The sequence below is a fragment of the Gorilla gorilla genome, chromosome 2 (genome assembly GCF_029281585.2).
Source record: "Gorilla gorilla gorilla isolate KB3781 chromosome 2, NHGRI_mGorGor1-v2.1_pri, whole genome shotgun sequence".
Taxonomy (NCBI): Eukaryota; Metazoa; Chordata; class Mammalia; order Primates; family Hominidae; genus Gorilla; species Gorilla gorilla.
This window is the reverse complement of record NC_086017.1, coordinates 157,730,926-157,737,849: the sequence shown is the minus strand read 5'-3', so window position 1 is coordinate 157,737,849 and position 6,924 is coordinate 157,730,926. Positions and strand designations below refer to the sequence as shown.

The 6,924-nt window shown below is 33.6% G+C and overlaps 1 pseudogene; it reads right to left on the bottom strand.

Moving 5' to 3' along the window:
- Positions 1 to 5,266: 5,266 nt before the first annotated feature.
- Positions 5,267 to 5,380, bottom strand: LOC115934087 (uncharacterized; annotated as a pseudogene).
- Between the last annotated feature and the right edge of the window lie 1,544 nt (positions 5,381 to 6,924).

Genomic DNA, 6,924 nt, shown 5'->3' with positions numbered 1-6,924 from the left:
TTTTGTGCCCACAAGTCTTTTTACTATACAAGAGTATATGCAAAAAGACTATACATAAATATATAAAATGCTCAACATGGTAAATTGTTTAATAAATTATGGTTCACATATAGAATGGGGTTCTGTTTTCTTAGAATGAGATTTTTAGATGATAAAATACATAGAGAGATAGACAGGATATAAATTATTATATAGTTGGTAAAGGAAAAGCGTTTACTTTGCATGTGTGCAGAACTATGATTCAATTCTTGTAAAATTAAAAAATAAGTACATACAATGTGCGTGTGTGTGAGAGAGGGAGAGAGAAAGAGAGAGAGAGAGAGAAGTGGAAAAGGTTAAATTTCCTAATTGCTACAGCAGAAGCACAGGTATGCAAATCACCTAAAAGCCATATTGATTTTTTTAAGATATACATTTAAAAGAATGCCAGCCAGGATATAGATCTACTCTAAGGTATTTCAAATTAGTAGCTCACCTTTCAAAACCATGAGATAACTTTTTTGATCAACAGAAATATTGTAAAGATTTGAGAGAAGTATTAAGCTCCTAGATCTAACTCTGGGAAACCCGTATGATTGTGATCAAATTCAGAACAACGCATATTTTTTTGTGGAAAATAAGTTCTTCCCAGGGGCTGTTCATAAATTTGACTTAGTCAGACAACCTTAATGAGCGAGGTTATTCTGGCCTACAAAACACAGCTGGGAAAAATAGACATGCAATCATCAATAGGAATATGTGTCTTCCTGATTTTTGGCAGCCAAGTCCCAGAAACACAGTTACCGGCTCTCACAGCGTCTCAGTACAAATAAGAACTACAGGAACTAAGACAGTTTGGTTCTTAGTAGAAATTAAAAAAAAAAAAAGGCGTACATAGTCCAGAAATATAATGATGTTTACTCTATATGGAAAATTAATTTATGATAAAAGGATGTTTTTCAAAGGAATAAGTCAATAAATAAATGACTATTTATTCATTGAATAATCATTCAATAAACTCTGGTAAGGAAAACCTTAGCCAATATGGAGCCACTTTTGTTTAGCTAGTGCATTTCCAAACTCCCTTTTGTCCATATCAATCTCAGAGGCTAAATGGGCAGTCTGTGTGTGTGATAGAGAGAGAAAGAAAGAGAGAAAGTAATATGAAAATGTTATGTTCCTTATTTGCTACAGCAGAAGCATAGGTACTCAATCATCTAAAAGCCATGTAAGATGTTTTTGATATATGTTTAAAAGCATGATAGCCAGATTATAGGTCTACTCTACAGCCCTACATCTATTACTTTCTCAGCTTCCTTGTATCTAGGGGCCCCATGTAGTCAGGTATTGTCAATGAAACATAACCATAACTCTATTAGGACTTTCAGTAAAGCGTTTACTTTTCTGTAAAAAGAGGAAGATGTTGCTGGCTCTATTTTTCTGATTACTTCTTCCTCCAGGAAACACAATGTGATACCTGAATATAGAGCATTGATCTTGTGTGAATAAGTCAACAAGCCAATACTCTAAAAGTGTAAACTAAAAAACATAGAAGGCACACGGGTCTTTGAAAATACGATGAAATTGTTTTCCCTGTCCTGGACTACCTACCTCCAAAATTCTTAGCTGAGACCATTAAAGGTGTTATTGCTTAAGTCACAAGTGTTCAGGTACACTGTAACATGAAGCTGAAAATATTGTTATCTAATATGACCATTTAGAAAAATTAAAATATGATTTTAGGCCACACACAAATATAAATCTAGATATAAAAATAGAGAAATAAAATTCAACATTTTCTTCTTATGCGATAAATTAAAAAACAACTAAGGCAAATGAAAACTAAGACAATTGAAAAAAAGCTTACAATATAAAAGAAGACACAGTGTTTATCCATAATGAGGAAAGAGCTTCTGCAAATATATGAGACAAATATACTGAAAGAAAATAGGAAAAGCACAGGAACATAAAAATCACTAAAAGAAAGTATTAACAGCCAGTAAAAATAAAATTATGTTCAAATTCTCTATTAAAGAAATGAATCAGAATAGAAGATTCAAAAATCTGAATTATCCATTGTTATCAAAGATTCAAGAAAGTATATACTCTTGGCAGTAAGGTAAATTGATATAACTAATCAGGAGAGAAAATTTGCTTCAAGTGCATTTATTTTAAATGTATATTTTAGTCGAGTAAGCAACTTTGCCTATAGATTTGCTAAGTAATCACAAAAGCTTCCAAAGATGTGTCAGGGTGCTTGCTGCAACATTGTTTTAACATTCTCAGTAAAATAAATGAAGACATACTAATGTTCACCAATGGTGATTTAGCTAATAAATTATTGTTCAACATAGAATGGAATTGTCTCCTCTTAAAAATGAGATAGACACTTTGGGAGGCCGAGGCGGGCGGACCACGAGGTCAGGAGATCGAGACCATCCTGGCTAACACGCTGAAACCCCGTCTCTACTAAAAATACAAAAAATTAGCCGGGCGTGGTAGTGGGCGCCTGTAGTCCCAGCTACTAGGGAGGCTAAGGCGGGAGAATGGCGTGAACCCGGGAGGTGGAGTTTGCAGTGAGCCGAGATCGCGCCACTGCACTCCAGCCTGGGCGACAAAGCAAGACTCCGTCTCAAAAAAAAAAAAAAAAAAAATGAGATAGATTGGTAGCCAAGCAGATGGGGGTGGAAGGGAAGGAAGCAGGGGTAAAAAGTATCTGTAATATTGTTGGTAAAGGAAAAACAAACCCTTTTCATAGCACGTGAACTCTGAAATGAAATTGAATGAAATGAAATAATTCATTTAAAATGTTAATAAACAAATATAATTACATGTACACTAAATAGGGCATTCTAAAATTTAAAAATCTAGAATACATACCAAAATATTGACAGTAATTATTTCAATGTAGGGTCAGGCATAACGGGGGGAATTAAATACTACTTTAAATAATTCTGTGTTTTTAATTTTTTGAACAATAAACCCATTTAATATATAGCTATAAAAATACATATAAGCACACACACGGCACATACACACGCAATTGTTAAAGTACAACTATTTTTAAAAACAATTATCCAGATTTGCCTCATAAGGAAAAACTTGTGACATTTGAATTCATAGGAAAAAAGTTAAGAGTAAAATTTGTTAAAATAATGTCTTTCTTTTCTACATGACTACTGTCAACCTTTCTTTTCACTTGTTTCTAAATGAACCCATCTCTGATACATATCTATTTCATTTTTTCATTGATGTATTTGTCAGAATGTCTAACTCATAAAGATGTATAACTTTTCCTGGGATTTATCACACTACCCAACATACTTGAATCTCAACTGTTAGTATTTTATTTCACAAAATTCAGTGGTGATTTGATTTGATACGGCATCAATCCAACATGAGTACTCAAGCTGGGAAAGATACATTCATCCTTTTTCAAAAGTTTTTTAAATTGTTATTTTTTATGGGTACGTTGTAGGTGTGTAATTTATGAGGATGTATGTGTCCTTTCATCAAAATATATACCCTGAAATTACTTGGTACCTAATTTACCATCAATGCATACTATAATACTTTCATTACTATTTCATTTTACAGCACGTAAGTGCAGTAAGAAGAGAAGTTGAGAAGGTGGAATTCATTTCTTAATGTATTGGTCTTGAGGTGTTTGTGGAACATCAAAGTCCAGAAAATTTGCAAGTACGTGCCAGGAGAATGCTCTAGCTTAAAGTTTTGAACTTAGAAAGTTAAACTATGAGTGCATGACATAAAACCTTGAAGCTATATAGCAGGAAAAGATAAGTGTCAAAAGTCGAAGAAAGCCTTGGGACACCATACTTTAAAGAATAGAAGAGTCCACAAGGGACAGAGCAAAATTGCCTGGAGAAGAGCAGGAAAAACAAAAGTCTGATGCTTTAGAAATTAAGAGAGGAGAGATTTCTATAAAGTGGGCAGTGATTAACCAGGCTAAATGCTACAGCGAGTTAACAAAAAGATAGGATTTAGTTATTTTCTTTGGATTTAGATCTTAGAATATTAGGCCTTGGAGAAGGCAGTTTAAATTTATTTTGTTGAGGGTCCTAATTTAACGCATCTGGGCAAAATGAAAAGCAAGAAAGCAGATAAAATGGCTGACTTTTAAAAATGTAACAAAAATAACTTGGAATTAACATAAAAAGGTAGTAACAACCACGATGATCTGGCAGAGGGTAGCACTGCCAGGTCCTAATGAAGCAGGGACTATTTTATTTTGCTGCAGAGGAATTACTGGAAATATAAGCAAAGCCCAGAGAATAATAATATAAAAACAGCTTAATAAACCTGTTATTCTGGTAAGAGTGAGGTACTTATTCCAGAATCAAAAGCCTGAACATTATGCTGATCATGAGTTAAAAGATTAAGCTCAGATATAATTTTTCTGGAGTTATAGAAAAAACACAAAGAAAAATGAAGAATTAGATAAAGAATTAGAGCTTCTAACTTTCAATAAATTCTTCTATATGGGTTGCATGCAAAGCCAGATGTCATGGTTCCATATTAGATTTTAGAAAATATAATTTATCTATTAAAGTTAGCAGTTAAAATTTTAATTATGTAGAACCTAATTATAGAATTAGAAAATAATTTAGAACAGAATGTAGTCTGGATATTGACATATTGTATTTACATTAAAATTGTATCTGTCATTCTAAGGGAAGAAATTATTTCTTCTTGAGTGTTCACAACTGTCACTATCTTATTCCTAAGCCTGTTTATTCTCCCTGACACTAGCCTCTCCATCTTACAGTCCATTCTCCATATAATTGCTAGATTAATCTTTTTTTTTTTTTCTTTTTTTTTGAGATGGAGTCTCATGAGTTGCCAGGCTGGAGTGCAGTGGTGTGATTTCAGCTCACTGCAACCTCCACCTCCTGGGTTCAAGTGATTCTCCTGCCTCAGCCTCCCAAGTTGCTGGGACTACAGTTTTGTTTTGTTGTTGTTGTTGTTGTTGTTGTTGTTGTTTTGTGGGTATTTTTTGTTTGTTTTTTTTTTTTGTATTTTAGTAGAGATAGGGTTTCACCATGTTGGCCAGGATGGTCTCCATCTCCTGACCTGATGACCCGCCCTCCTAGGCCTCCCAAAGTGCTGGGATTACAGGCGTAAGCCACCGCCCCTGGCCTGGATTGATCTTTTAAAACCAAGTGTCTGAAAGTGCCTTTTAAAGTTCAAAATGGCTCACTGAAAATAACTTGTCTCTCCTCTCTCCTAAGTCCACAATACAATTATAGCAAATGTAAATGCTGATAGAAAAAACAACCTCTCAAATTTACCTCACAAATTTGCATGTCATCCTTGTGCAGGGGCCATGCTAATCTTCTCTGTATCGTTCCAATTTTGGTATATGTGCTGCCAAAGCAAGCACAGAATATTTTTAAAAAGATATTCATAAATTCTAGGCTGAAGTTCCAAGTCATATTGGAACACTGATAGATGGAGGAATATGTGAGCCTATCATTCAGATTAAATGTGCACATGTGAACAGTCTATGATGGAGAAAAGTCGTTATCCCAGGGAGCTACCTGGCTCAAAGACAGCAATACCAGGCAAGGTGGGAGTACGAAGAACAACTCAAAACAGAGTTAATTGAAAGTCTGTCTAATGAAATATGCTAGTCAGGTGTCCCACATCAACCTCACTGCTAGTCTCTTCCTTACCTCAATGAACACTAAGCCTAAGCAGCCCAGCATTATACTTTCAGGAATCCAAATTAGTACTCTTATTGAATCTTAATTAATTTCACAGGGAGAACTAAGGTTTTGAAGTTTCTGGAATGGCTTCCCATGCCAAAGGATGGCACTCTCCTTATTTTAGCATCCAAAGAGTGATCTCCTCATCTGCTCACCCTAATTGTGATAAGCACTGTCTCTACCTTGGTTCCCAATCCTAGTCCTACTAGTGGGAGAGACCTAGTAGAAAAATGGACATATACGACAGAGAAAAATAACAAGAGTCACTGGTCTTCCATTCTTAAATATAAGTGAACTAAGAACCACTACATATATGAAGCATAGAAAACCAAGACAACCAAAAAATAGCTGACCAATGAAGAAACAAATGTAAATCAAAAAACATAAAAACTTTAAAAATAAAATTCTACTGCATTTTGAGGAATTTGAAAAATTAATACATCCATTAAGGAAGAACAAGAGGGTCTGAAAAATAAATAAAAGGAAATGTAAATTACACATGCAATATAAACATATTACTGCATTCCTGGAAAGGCTATGATTTAGTATAATAATCCAAAGAAAATTTTCATTTTCTATTTGAATTAAGAGTTTTCACTCCCTTTCCAGGAAATATTTTAACATAAGTTCTAATAAGAAGCATAATCCACACATTTTAAATATTATGTCTTTTAATTTTCAAAAGAAGGTAAATATCAGCAATGAAGACATCACTAACCAAAACAAAAAAAAGTAGTCAAAACATGTAGATTTCACATAAACAAATGTATAATCAGTTGCTGACTGTTTTGCTTACATATAATTAATAAATGCACCAGTCACTGGGCACTTTGGCACAAGAATTAGGAGCCAGATTTGTGTATTGGCAAAATAAAATAAAACAGAAGCTTAATTTTTTGTTTGATTTCATAACACTATAAAAGAAAGAAAAGAAAAATTGTAAATGTATAATCCACATGAATGATTCACAAACTGTCACAAGTAATTGACAAACTGCTAGCTGTTTTCTTAGATATTAATATTACTTTTCTGAAACAAATAAAAATTCTATCAAATATATACATTATAAAACATTTCCAGCTATAGGAAATTAATGTTATCTCCTTCTTACCCACAGTCTTTAATAACCACTATGAATGAACTATTCAACTTTTCCATGAGATGAATGTACAAAAACATTATTGTATTGCTTTGTATTATAAATAACATTGATTTTGCA